This window comes from Macaca thibetana, chromosome 5 (genome assembly GCF_024542745.1).
Source record: "Macaca thibetana thibetana isolate TM-01 chromosome 5, ASM2454274v1, whole genome shotgun sequence".
Classification (NCBI taxonomy): Eukaryota; Metazoa; Chordata; class Mammalia; order Primates; family Cercopithecidae; genus Macaca; species Macaca thibetana.
Window position 1 is genome coordinate 29,748,029 of NC_065582.1, and position 15,513 is coordinate 29,763,541.

Sequence of the window (15,513 nt, forward strand, 5' to 3'; positions counted from 1 at the left end):
GGGGCTGCCCTCACAAATCTATTTCACAAGGCATTAGGCAAGGGTATATCTTCTGGACTTTCCCAGACTAATCCACTCCACCATCCCAGTCTCCCTAAGCATTTGGATCCCTTCTTCTACATTAAACCAAGGGAGATCAGGTCTTTCCAGCTCATGCATAGTGGGCCATCTTTTAATCCACATTTCAACTAACAAAGCAAATAAACTATTAGCACCTTTTTTAACTCCCTGAGCTGCAACATTGAATGAGGAATCTCTACGGCTTACTGGGACAAAATCAATAAATTCAGTCTGATCCAATCTATGTTCCTTCCACTATCATCCCACACCTTTAAAATCCATTCCCATGCCTGTTCTTCAGGTTCCTGCTTTTAAAAATTAGAAAACTCAAGCAGTTATTTTCCACTGTAGCACATCTTCTTGTGAGTCACACTCTGAACCTCACCTCTAGGGGCTTGCCAGGACTTTAGTTATAGGCCTAGAAACAAATAGGCGTGTTGGGAGTGGATCCTGAGGAGAATCAACATCATCTTGCCTGGCAACTGCCTCAGGGGAGGCCATTACTGTTGCCTCTGGCAGCACAGGGTTTATCTCCTCACACAAAGGTGGAAATGCTGATGGCAGCGTGAGTCAGGGAGGGGATGTTGCCACTACTGGGAATGGGGAAGCTGTTTCTGTTTCTTGTGGCAAAACACATTCATCCAGAGTTTACAAGCTCAGTGTCCCCAGCTTCATCAGTGTCCTCCCACATATCTCCTTTCCAATTTGCAGGGTTCTATTATTTTCCAATCAATGCCTTTACTTTTACAATAGATACTTGGTGAGGCTGTGAAAGCTTCTTTCGTTGCATGTCAGCCACTCAAGTGATACGAGCTTGGTGTCTGGTTTTCCATTATTTCAGCTCTTTCTCTACAGGAGATAAGACTCTCACTCAGAGCAATCTTAGCAGATTTGAGGGTCATTATCTGCTTCTGAAGCCGGGAGTTCAAATCCCTGAGTTCATCATTTTCTTTCATCACTTTGTCCTCTGAACTTAGGGGCAACCAATCAGTTCATTATGTGCCTTGTTTCTCCACATATGGTCAAAGGCATTATGTATAGAGTCACTAAAGTCTTTGCCTCTCATGAGCAGTGAATCAGGAGTGTCAAATGCATTGATTTTGTATAACTCTCTAAACCGTTCATGCCAAGGACTATCAGTGTTCTCCATACTATTAGAAGTAGAGTCCTTAGCATTTGGGGGTCTAATCATATTAAGCAGCAAACTCCAGAAACCCCAAAACCAATGAAAGAATTCTATCCTTAATATTCTATTCCTCTAGAACCACTCCTGGTACCAAAATCTGTATTAGTCAGGGTTCTCTAGAGAAACAGAACTAATAGGAGCTACATATGCCAAATATATATATATTTATATATATATATATATATACACACACACACACGTATGGGGATTTATTAAGGCGTATTAACTCATACTATCACAGAGTCCCATAGGCCATCTGCAAGCTGAGGAGCAAGGAATCCAGTTTGAGTCCCAAAGCTGAAGTACTTAGAGTCTGATGTTCGAAGGCAGGAAGCGTCCAGCTTGGGAGAAGGATGTAGGCTGGGGGGCTAAGCCAGTCTAGCCTTTTCATTATTTTCTGCCTGCTTTATATCCTGTCCATGCTGGTAGCTGACTAGATGGTGCCTACCCAGATTAAGGGTGGGTCTGCCTTTCCCAGCCCACTGACTCAAATGTTAATCTCCTTTGCCAACACCCTCACAGACACACCCAGGATCAATACTTTGCAAACTTCAATCCAATCAGGCTGACACTCAGTATTCACCACCACAGATGTCATCTCTGCTTCCTTCTCTCAGTGAATTAATAACATATTTTATACATAGTATTTGCAATCTTTTGTGTGTGTGTGTGTGTGTGTGTGTGTGTGATGGAGTCTTGTTCTGTTGCCCAGGCTGGAGTGCAGTGACGTAATCTTGGCTCACTGCAACCTCTGCCTCCCAAGTTCAGATTCTCCTGCCTGCCTTAGCCTCCTGAGTAATTGAGATTACAGATGTGCACCACCATGCCCGACTAATATTTGTATTTTTAGTAGAGACGGGGTTTCACCATGTTGGTCAGGCTGGTCTTGAACTTCTGACCTAGTGATCCACCTGCCTCGGCCTCCCAAAGTGTTAGGATTACAGGCATGAGCCACCGCAACTGGCCTTTCCAATCATTTTACAAAGATGAACAGATACAGTTCTCATTTACTGTGTGGCCGTCTTTATGTAATTGCAAATGAATTGCTTCTGACTGTTTTTGTTGCTATCACTATATTAAAGTTTTCCTTTTGTATTCTTTTTTGTACTGTCTTTTCAAAATGTGAATTTTCATCCTAAGATTTCTCATTTAAATATAAATTTCTCAGTCATGATACAATGCATGAGCTTTTCAGAGAGATCCTTCTACTTCTGATTCACTTTATGCCTGATTAAAGATCTCTTACTTACTGGCTTATATAAACAAGATCTCATTTAACAGATGAAAAAAATATTACAATAGCAAGCGCTAGAGTGATTCTTTCCTAAGAATAAGCCAGAGGATAGTAAAATCAAAGAACAGTAAAATCAACATTTTTAAAGTAACCCCAAAATAATGTAGTTTAATCCAGCCTCTTATCTGAGGCTTTAATCTCCATTTCCACATACCCATAAAGGGTTTGATAAACTCCAAGCTTAAAGACATAAAGGGAAGAGAAACAGTTTTTCTTTCTATGCTTACTCAAAGATTTGCCATACTACAACTTCGGTTTAATGGTCCTATTCCAGCTTCTGAGCCTAACAAAATGCTACTAATTTCTCCTTCCTATCAATCTTATGAATATTTGAGCAAAGGCATTATATTGTCTTTTTATACACAAATATTTTCAAATTTCTACAACACAACATGTTTTTAATCCCACTTATCATCCTAGTCCATCTTCTGAGTCTAACATTTGTGATCAGCAGAGCTGAGCTGAACTATTTCTTGCATTAGGAAGTTTTGCTTTTCTATCTCTGAAGTATATCATAGTAATTTTACTCACATGCTGCATTGGCTTGCACTTATTTCTCCTAAAGCTTCTATTGCAGACAGAATAATGCTGCCTCCTCAAAAATGTCATACCCTATTCCCCAGAATCTGCTATTGTCACCTTACATGGCAAATAGATTTTGCAGATGTGATTAAATTAAATAGCTTGAGATGGGAAAAAATTCTCTGGGTCAGCTACTGGACCCAATGTAATCCTAAAGGTCCTTATTAGCAGGAAGCAGTGGGATGAGAGTCAGAGAAGGAGTCACAGAAGCAGAAAGCAGAGCTATATACTATTGCTGGAGGGGTGCCAACAGCCAAGGAATGCAGGCAGCCTCTAGAAGCTGCAAAAGGGAAAAAGGGATTTCTCCCTCTCAGCCTCCAGAAGGAACACAGTGCTGCTGATACATTGTTCTTTTTCTCATTAATACTCATTTGGGGGTTTCTCACTTCCACAATTGTAACATAATACATTTGTGTTATTTTAAGCCATTAAATGTATAGTAATTTGTTATAGCAGTGTGTGGAAACTGACACAACTCCTAAGTCATCTTCATTCATATCACTTCTAAGTCATGTGGTACTTATGCAATTCTTAAGAACTCCATAAAGCCAGTTATATTAACTATGTTTAAATTTTATATTATGTATTCATTCCATTTCTCTGTTACTTTAATACATTTTAAATGTTCATTTTTTACCTTATTTACTAGATTCATCACTTTTGTTCCTTCTGAAAATTTGGTACACCAACCCAATTATATGGTTTGGATCTGTGTCCCTGTGCAAATCTCATCTCAAATTGTAATCCCCAGTATTGGAGGGGGTAGTGGCGGGAGGTGATTGAATCATGGGGCCAGAGTTTCCTCTCAGTGCTGCTCTTGTGACAGTAGTGAGTGCTTGTGAGAAAGTACATGGCACCTTCTCCAACTCTCTATTGCTCCTGCTCCAGCCATGTAAAATGTGCCTGCTTCTCCTTCACCTTCTGCCATGATTGTCAGTTTCCTGAGGCCTCCCCAGAAGCAGAAGCTGCTATATGCTTCCTGTATAGCCTGCAGAATCACAACCCAATTAAATCTCTTTTATTTATAAATTACCCAGTCTCAGGTATTTCTTTATAGCAGCGCCAGAACAGACTAATACAGAAAATTGGTACTGAAGAGTAGGGCAATGCTATAACGGTACCTGAAAATGTGGAAGCAACTTTGGAACCGGGTAATAGGCAGAGGTTGGAAGAGTGTGGAGAGCTCAGAAGAAGACAGGAACATGAGGGAAACTTTGGAACTTCCTAAAGACTTAAGTTGTTAAATTGTTGTGACCAAAATGCTGATAATGACATGGACAATAAAGTTCAGGCTGAGGTCTCAGATGGAAATAAGGAACTTATTGGCAACTGGAGTAAAGGTCACTTTTGCTCTACTTTAGCAAAGAGCCTGGTGGCATTGTGTCCTAGGGATCTGTGGGACTTTGAATTTGAGAGTGATAATTCAAGGTATCTGGTGGAAGACATTTATAAGCAGCAATGGGTTTAAGATGTGACCTGGCTGCTTCTGATAGCCTATTCTCGCATACATGAGCAAATAAATGATCTGAAACTAGAGCTTATATTTAAAAGGAAAGCAGAGTGTAAATGTTTGAAAAATTTGCAGCCTGGCCATGTGGTAGAAAAGAAAAATCCATTTTCAGGGGGAGGAATTAAAGTCAGCTGCAAAATTTGTATAACTAAAAAAGAGCTAAGTGCTAATATTCAAGACAATGGAGAAAAGACCTTGAAGGCATTTCAGAGACCCTCGTGGCACCATCTCCCATCACAGGCCCAGAGGCCTAGGAGGGAAGAATGGTTTTATGGGCAAGTCCTAGGGCCCTACTGCCTTGCACAGCCTTGGGACACTGCTCCCTGTATCCCTGCTGCTCCAGTTCCAGCTGTGGCTCAAATACAAAGCCCAGATACATCTCAGGCCACTACTTCAGAGGGTATGAGCTAGAAGCTTTGGTGACTTCCATGTAGTGTTAAGCCTTCAAGTGCACAAAATGCAAGAGTCGAGGCCTGGGAGCCTCCACCTAGACTTTAGAGGGGGTATGGAAAAGCCTGGATGTCCAGGAAGAAGCCTGCTGCAGGGGTAGGGGCCTCCTGAAGAACCTCTACTAGGACAGTGTGGAGGGGAAAATGTGGGGTTGGAGCCCCCATACAGCAGCCTCACTGGGGCACTGCCTAGTGGAGCTGTGAGAAGAGGGCCACCATCCTCCAGACTCCAGAATGGTAGATCCACTAACAGCTTGCACTACACATCTGAAAAAGTCACAGGCACTTAATACCAGATTGCAAAAACAGTTATGGGGATGGAAACCCGCAAAGCCTCAAGGATAGAGCTGCCCAAGGCCTGGGAAGCCCATCCTTCATACCAGTTTGTCCTGGATTTTGGACATGGAGTCAAAGGAGATTATTTTGGAGCTTTAATGTTTAATGAGTGCTCTCCTGGGTTTCCAACTTGCATGGGACTTGTAGCCCCTTTCTTTTGGCCAATATCTCCCTTTTGGAATGGGAGTATTTACCCAATGCCTATACCCCCATTGTATCTCAGGAGTAACTAACTTATTTTACAAGCTCATAGGTGGAAAGGACATGTCTTTTCTCAGATGAGACTTTGGACTTCGGACTTTTGAGAGAATGCTAAAAGGAGTTAAGACTTTGGGGTTTATTAGGAAGGCATGATTGAATTTTGCCATATGAGAAGGACATGAGATTATAGTGGGGCTAGGGGTGGAATGATAAGGTTTAGATCTGTGTATCTGACAAATCTCATATAGAATTATATTCCTTAATGCTGAAGGAGGGGCCTGGTATGAGAGGTGATTGAATTATGGGGGCAAACTTTCCCTTTCATGCTGCTTTCATGATACTGAGTGAGTGCTTGCAAGATCTTGTTGTTTAAAAGTGTGTAGCAACTCCCCACTCTCTCTCTTGCTTCTGCTCTGTTCATGTAAAATGCGCCTGCTTCTCTTTCACTGTCTGGCATGATTGTAATTTTCCTGAGGCCTCCCAGAGGCAGAAGTTGCTATGTTTCCTGTACGGTCTGCAGAACCATGAGCCAATTAAACCTCTCTTTTTTTTATAAATACCCCAGTCTCAGGTATTACTTTACAGCAGTGCAAGAACAGACTAACAAACTTATACTATGTAACTACCATGCTGGAATCAATGTTTATTTTACATAATCTGCCACGTTCATTCATTGGTCTCTGCCTGTGAGGAAGGACATAGCTAGGAACTGCTGCTACACTCTCCTGCCTCCCACTATAGTATAAAGGAGTGAGTTCTAGCTCCCCTGAACCTATCAGCATTGAAAAACATAAGAAGAAATAAAGAAGTGCTGTTTTCCATTAGGATTCTAAGAATCCAGAATCACATCAAAAGTACAAAGTCACCACTCTATTTACCAAAACTCCAACTGGAAAATAATAGTAACAGCAAAATGTTCTGTAAATAAAATTAACTTGATATATCTGAAATGAAATTAAGAATTTAGGTATAATATGACTTAATCAAATGCCATATGTCAAGCACTGTAAGCAGCATGGATTATTTTTATCATGCTTAATCTCTACAACTTCCACCCAGTTTGGTAGGTGCTATCTTCATATATGAAATTTATAACTTATGATAAAACACCAATTTGCCTAACAATAACATTACTAGATAGTAAATGTTGGAGGTGTGACTCAAACACTCTTGATATTTTACCTTTATAAAAACATTGTATTATAACCTTGTGAATAAAAAGACTTGAAATGTATTAATATTTGGATACTTCTAGCAAGAAAATTGAGAGGTTTTGTTACTAAACCCAAATACAATTCCAAGGTTTTAAATTAGAAATACGCAATAGAATAACAAATGTTTCTCAAAGCATTAAAACACTAGCAACTTAAAATAGAAATGTCAACCATTACCTATTTTTACAGGAATTATTTTGCTAAGAAATTCTTGGTCAGTTGGTGAGCTATCAATCAAATCTGACTCCTGACATTGACCTATGTAACTCAGACCAAAAAAAATTGTTTTAATCTCATTATGAATTAAAACACTATTAAGGTGGCATGCGTATCTAGGAAAAACTAAATGTTGTGAATAGAACTTTCATCAATATTAATTTACATGTATGAACCTTTATCTTTAAAATGTTCGGGTCACTGTTATTATTTACCTTAGTTCTTTAGGAAATAGAATTTAAATTTTAAAAAATAGATGTAATGCAACACGGGGTCAGATATTATTAGGTAGTGCTCCATGGACAATTAGTTGCTATGCAACAACCTTTAAATAGTAACAGAAAATGATTTTTTATAAAATAAGATGCTTTTATAGTCTAGCTGAACTGAAGCCAGACATATATAAATGAGATGTGATCAATCTTACCTTGATTTGAATTGTATTTATGTGCACCTTTAATATACCTTGGTTACATGAAGGAAAAACACTTCATTTGACTATAAATCAAATACCATTATAAGCTGTGAATGTGTGTCTGCCTATATAAAGACAGAAGAGGACAATGGAAATAGTGGTGTTTAGTGTTTCTTTATTATCTATCCCTGAGAAACTCAATACATTACAAAATTTTATTTTCTAAAAAGTAAGATAGCTTTACTTTAACAAAAAAAATTCTGGTAAATATTATTATCAACTCAAAATATCAGTTCCTAAGAGGAAAATATAAAGACATCATTTATAATCAGCATTATTAAAGCAAGCACCAATTTATAAAAGAGGTATGTGAGCAAATCTACTTATAGGTCAAGATTTGGAAAAAAATTAGGTATTGATTTTTAGTAAGAGGATATCCATAAGATATCTCAGCCTCTGGTCTGAAATTAGATGCCCTATTACTGTTATCTTAAGGCATGAGCTAGAGGTATCTCCACAACCATAGTGATCAATTTCACACCTAACTATTGTGTCAGCATGCCTATAACTTCAGAAAGTATTACAATAGTAGTTCTCTTGCTTTCTCTTATCCACAGTAATTTTTCCTTCTGGAAAAATATGATTTTCTTTCTTCTGATTGTTATGGTCTGAATGCTTACTCCTCCCCTCAAGCTCCCAAAATTTATAGACTAATATCTAATAGTGAATGCAATAGTATTAAGAGATGGGATCTTTGTGAATTGATTAGGTTGTGAGGACTTCACATTCTTAAGTGGGATTTTGCTCTTCTAAGAGAGACCCGAGGAAGCTCATTGGTCCTTTCCACCATGTAAAGATGCAGGAAGTGGGTGCTGTGTATGTAGCAGAGACCAAGCCCTCAAGATACAACGATTTGCTGGTGCCTTGATCTTGAATTTCCTATCCTCCACATCTATGAGCAATAAACTTTTGTTGTTTATAAATTACCCAATCTGAGGTCTTTTGTTTTAACAGCTTGAACAAATAAAGACATTGATGTGTGCATGGATGAGTGGATGGAAGAAAAATATACATATAATTTATGTTTAAATTTTATTTGATGAATCAAATAATGATGCAAATCAAACTGAGTTAGAAATGAAGGGTACATAATTGCAGGAGTTCCAAAAGAGCAGAGAAGTTTATTTGCTTGTATGTTTGGTTGTTTGTTTTGTCAAGACTGCCTTGAAAGGATTTCTTAAAAAATGAATAGGTAGAGTGGAATTCTAGTTTATACTACATCATTTGGATGGTGAAGATATTCCTATTAAGGAGAATTACATGAGTAAAAATATACTATCACAAAGGAGAAAACCATGCTTGAGAGCAGTGAATAAATGGTCTTTCCTGGAATGAAATTTCATGCTGATTAAAAGAGGGTGATATGGTTGGAAAGACTTGAAAAAGACAGTGTAGGACTTTGATCATAGAGTAAGAATTGTGTAATGATTTAGAAGAAAAAGAGAGAAAGAAAGAGAGAAGAAAGGGAGGAAGGAAGAACAATAGAAAGGAAGGAGCACAGGAAGGGAGTAAGTGAAAGAAACAGAGAGAAGGGCGGGGGAAGGAATGAGGAAGAGATGCAACAAGACAACAAAAAGAAGAGGAGACTATGAGTTTAAAAAAAAAGAGACATCAGAAAGTAAATGGCCTTCATTAGAGTCCTGCTGTGTGCCAATCACTATAATAGATTATTTCATACAATCTAGTACCCATGATCTCTATAGACGCATTCATCTACACTATAAATATTTAAAATTCAGAGAATTTACCTAATATGTTTAAGCCACAGTGTAAACAAAAAACAATATTTGAATTCAGTTTTAATTACATATCGCAAACCTTTTTATTATGGCATGCTACCTCTCACTGTAACATGCAGGTAAGATTTTTGTGAGTGTGAGATAGAAATATTGTATAATCATACTGATGACAGCTTATCCAACTACAATCATATCAGCATTTAACTTGTTTTCTTGTCCGAAACTACTAACAGGCATTGAGAAAAATTACTTAATATTAAAAACCAAAAGCTATTCCAAGTCATGTCTGAGAGTGGCTTTAGCAAACCTTATGCAAAAGGGTATCCAGCATAAGGGTATCCAGCATAAGCGTATCTAGCATAAGGGCCAGCATCCTTCAAGATTTCACAGGATTTACTAAGAATGACGATTTTTCTTAACCACCGAGAAAATCATAGCCCAAACTGCACTCAGATTCCCTTGTTATATATTCATTTTATCAGTTCAAGACCTTTGGAATTTTCTCAAGGGTTTCTTCTAAATTAAGAGACCAGAAGACTGTCCTTTGATTTTATGATCTTCATATTACCACTTGTCTAAAAATTGTATTCAGAAATGGAGACCAGAAGTAAGAAATAAAATATAGAAGATAAAGAGATGTATTCTGAAGTGCCGATGATTTTCCCAAGCCATATCAACCTGGGAAACAGGGCTCTACTTTGTGTATAACTCAGATCAGGCCAGCAGGCATTATGGCAGTCTATGGCTATCCCTCACCTGAGAATTTGGAGTCGCATGCAGCCAAGGATCAGAAGAGTCTTCTAATTTTTAGGTGAAACAAAAACCTGGTCTACCGTCTATAAACCATGGAATCATTTACTGCCATTGCTTCTTTTCTATTTTCTATTACCAACAACTTATCCCTGAGATGACTAAAACTTACCTCTTTCCTCTTCTTATCTAAACATAGTAGGCTAAATATATTTAGTCAAAAGGATTCCAGTTTTCACTCAAGTAAGTTACTAATTGAGACTTGGGTCTATGTTATTTCAATTTGCAATGAATTACCCTATTTTCTTAGCAAGTCGTCTTTACTTCACTCTAGGTAGATATGTTACTACATCTGACTATAATTGGGTATTCCACAGATAATCATCCTTCAATTATAGGAGACTTTTTCACCTTCCTTCTGAAGAAGAGAAAACGAAATTTATGAAGTTACTGTCGTATTGCTTTTTAAAATACATCTACCTTTCTTAAGGCAAGCGATTTTCTTCATTGAACAAAAAAAAAAAAACTCATTTGATTTGAAACTTGACTCAAAATATTTAGCAACATTGACCAGTCCCTTTCTGAAACTCTCCTGTTTTTCAAGACATCATTTGTCTGTTTCCCTATCTTTCTGATTGCTGTTCCCCAGGGGATTTTGTAGATGTTCTTCATACACATTCCTTTAAATGCCATTTTGTCCTCTGCTCCCCCATAATCTGCCTTAGAACCTTTTCTCTTCTTTCTAGAAATATATTCCTTGGATGACAAACAAGCCTCATAGTTTCAGCCACAACCAAGCTAATATTAAGCTAATATATTTAAAATCTATATCTGTATTCTAAATCTCCCCCCAAACTCTCTGTATACATTACTCTTTAGTCTTGGACAGCTAACAGGCAGCTCAAACTCTTCATCATGTCACCCTGACATATATCTATCTCCTTATTCTCTCCCCCTGCCAATTACAATATCAACTATCAAATGATAGTTCTAGTTTTAGTTTCTTGAGAAACTTTCATGTACTATTCACAGTGGCTGCACCAATTTACATTCCCACCAACAGTGTTGAAGGGTTCTATTTTCTTCACATCTTTGCCAACATTAGTTATCTATATATGTGTGTATATATATATATATATATATATTTTTTTTTTTTATAAAAGCCATTCTAACCGGTGTGAAGTGATATCGCATTGTGGTTTTGATTTGCATTTCCCTGATGATTAGTGATATTAAGCAACTTTTCTTACCATCTATATATTTTCTTTGGATAAATATCTCTTCAAGTCATTAGTCCATTTTTTAGTCAGCCTATTATGATTATGATTATGATAATTATTGATTTAGAGTTATAGGAGTTCCTTCACATATTTTGAATATTAACCCTTTATCAGATATATGGTTTGCAAATATTTTCTCCCATTCCGTAGGTTGCATTTGGATGATTATATTCTTTGATGTGCCAAAGCTTTTTAGTAGTTTGCAATCCCACTTGTCTATTTTTGCTTTTTTATGCTTGCAATTTCGGTGCCATTTCCAAGAGATAATTACCAAGGCCATTGTCTAGAGTATTTTTCCTTAAGTTTTCTTCTAGATGTCTTATAGTTTCAGGTCTGCCATATGATCCCTCAATCTCAAAATCCAAAAGGAATAAAATTATGATCCTGAGAAGATATCTTCTCTCCTATGTTCATTGTAGCATGGGATGCTACCTAAATGTCTATCAACCAATGAATAGATTTTTTAAATGTGGTAAATACATACAATGGATTATTATTCAGGCTTGAAAAATAAGGAAATATTTCCATTTGTGACAACATAGATGAATATGGAGGATAATATACTTAAGTATGATAAGCCAGGCACAGAACAAAAACTACTACATGATACCATTTATATGATGGATGTAAAATAGTCAAACTCATAGAAGCAGAGAGTGGAATGGTGAATGGCAGGGGCTGGGGCGTGGGGGTAACGGAAAGGTATTAGTCAAATAGTGCAATGCTTCAGTTATACAAGATAAATAAGTCCTAGAGATCTACAGTACAACCTAGTGTCTATAGTAAACAATATGATATTATATGCTTTAAAATTTGCTAAAAGGGTAGCCTTATGTTGTGTTCTTATCACAAAATTATAAGAATAATGTTCATGGTAATAATATTTATAAATGAGAGGGCAAAGAGCAACTTTTGGAGGTGATGGATAGATTTATGACACAGATTGTAGTGATGATTTCATTGAGTCTATACTTATCTCCAAAGCAGTTAAGTTGTATACATTCATTATGTACAGATTTTTCTATGTCAAAATCCATTTTTAAAGAAAGAAAAGAAGAAAAAATGGTATGGCAGTTCATAAGAAGAAGAAATTACATCCAGTTAGGGGAACGAGTATTAGAGAAAGTTTTAGTAGAAGTAGATGATAAACTATTTGCAGAAATTTGCAATAAAAGTTACTTATAATGTTTATTCTGTATATTCTTTTTAAAAATTAGTATATTTTAAAATTGTTTGAGCTTTTTTTCTAGCACTAAAGAAAATAAAAGTTTCCTGCTTCAAGTTTTGCTTATATTCAGCCTTAATGTATAAGGTCTTTTTGTAAAGGTTAATGTCATTTCAAAATATTAGCATCCCGAGGCAACATTCTGACAAGATTGTAGTTTTCCCGAGTGAAAATTTAAAACCTACTTTTAAGTGGCAACTCAGTAAATAAGGGATAGCTTGTATAATGTGTGGTAATTTTAGATAAAAACAATAATGTAAAAAAGTAAAGTAAAGCAAGCAGACATATATATGTTAGTAAGAATGCAGACAAACTGGATCTCTCATAGACTGCTGGAGAAAATATGTAAGTTTACTTGAAAACTAAGCATCCAACTATCATACAACGAGCAATTATACTCTTTCACATTTACCCTAGAAAAATATGAGTTCATGTTCACACAAAAATATGTACATGAGTGTCTATAATAGCATTATTATATAATGTTATTATAGATATTCACATATATAATTTTGTGTGAACATGAATTCATATTATACGTTTGTGTGTATATATGTGTGTGTATATATGTGTGTGTGTGTATATATATATGTGTGTATATGTGTGTGTGTGAGATTATATATATATATAGCCACAAACTAGAAACAAGCCAGATGTCGTTCAATAGGTGAATGGTGAAACTGTGGTGCACCTGTACTGTGAGATACTATTCAGCACTAAAAAGGAATGGACTACTGCAGCAACCTGAATTAATCTCCAGAGAACAATGCTCAGCGAAAAAGAAAATCCCAAAAGGTTACATGCTATGTGATTCCATTTATGTAAAATGATTGAAATGGCAAAATTATAGGATGGAAAACAGGATTGCCAGTGGTTGCGTGTGGAGTGGGGAGTAAGAAGGTAGTGGGTGTGAGTGTAAAAGAGCAAGATAAGGAATCCTCCTTGTGATGCAAATGTTCTGCATCTTGATTGTATCAGTCAATATACTGGTTGCAGTATCATACTAGTTTTGCAAGAGGTTACCATGGGAGGAAACTGGGTAAAGGGTATACAAAATCTCTCTGTATTATTTCTTAAAATGGTACATGAACCTACAACTGTCTCAAAATTATAAAATGTGATTTCATAAAAAAGAATATAAGCTATTAAGGAGCCATGGTGTGATTCTCAATAGACAATTATAAGAAAAATAATTTTGGTATAGCAAAGAGGAAGACAGAAAATATATACAGCAAAAATGAAGTGGTAGAAGATACTAAATTGCGTTTACAAATACCAGCTGATGTTATAACTCTGAGTACCAAGGAGTATCTGATGATTTATTCCACTGTCATATTCAACCACACCAAAAAGGTACAATTTCTTATCAAGATGACAAAGAGGAAAACAATCTCTTGGATTACATTTCAACCCACAACCGAATTAAATATGAGAGATAGAAAGAAGGAAAATAATGTAGAATGTAAGAAGACGGGAAATGCAACAAGGTACAAAGAAAAAAAAATGTGAGACATTTCTTATGTATTCAGCATCATGTTTTAACTGGCAGATTTTCTTATAGACTTGTATCAAGAGGCCACGGTCTAGCACTTGTTTAAGAGAGAAAATCATTGTATTTTATAAAGCTAAATATATAAGCAGAAAACTAGAAACTTTAGTTATTTCTGACTAACAGAGAAGCTTTAAGGGAGCAGTAATGAAACAACAGGCCTAGTGTGTTACAGGTTAATGAATTGCTGATCTAGCTAGTTCAATCAAAGTAGGCCAATATTGATGTCCCTTTAGAAAGACAGGTGGGATATTGCATGTGCCATTCAATGTAATGAATTGTCAGGGAGAGAAAAAAATATCCAGTATGTGTATAATCATTTAGGATCACTGAAGGAAGAAACTAAATTATAAGAAGATGTATTTCAGTTCAGCTAAGAAATAAGCAAGGACATTTTTGAGTACACAAAAGTGTTTTCTTAATAATCAATTATTTTATAGAAATTAGCTATTTTTCAAAATGACTCATATATTGGGTCTCAATACAGGCATGCAGTATGAAGACCTCATTAAAACATGAAAAAAATAGATTTTCAATTAACTAACAAAGAAAGAGGAGATTAGAGCAATTTCAGAGATAGGCAGAATTAGAACGGAATCTGAAGTATCTAGGAGTAGAATAAGGACATCCAAGGCTGTGTACGTGCATTTTTGCAGCTTACCTGCCTGGCACAAAACAAGTAAATACTCACTATGTGCTTAAATAAAGGAAAAGGAAACAACTAAAAAACAAAGATTTTTAGAGCAAGTGTATGTGCCAAGGATGTTTATATTTCCAGTTACACTTACATTTCTCATTTACATTAATCCTCATGCAAACCCTGCAAGGTAGGTATTATTATGCACACCTTTAAAAGAGAAAACTGAGGCTCAAAAAAATATGGTAGCTTCCCAAAGTCAATATGGCTTGTAGATGGCAGAAATGGGCATATCCCTTATTATGTATGTATGGTTTCAAATTCTATTCTCTTTCCCTCTCCTTCTTTCTCTCATTAAATTGCTACAAAATTCACTATATGTTGACAAGAGATGTAAGAAAATGTTTTAGAGCAGACATTCCCTAGACCTCCAAGTAGGTCAGTTTCCTTGGTGACATCATCAGATCAAATGAAATGGGAAATAGGTACTAAAAATGTGATTAACATTTAATGTTCTTTTAATTGGAGGTCAGGGTAAAATGAAGGATGAGATTACTTGTCATTTTCATTAAAAATATTTCTTCTCACCTCCCCTAACCATTCTCCATGGAAATAATATATTGAACTTGATTTTAGCATTTAGTGAAATAGCTATGAAATAGCATTCTATTTCACAATAGGCTAATGAGGAAAGATGTGCACTATAGGAAAAAAAAAATGGGCAGAGACAAAGAACAAGCCAACACTTAATACTGACAGAAAAGACGTGACTAGAGAATTGATCTGGGTTGGAAGTGTTCCAAGGATTGA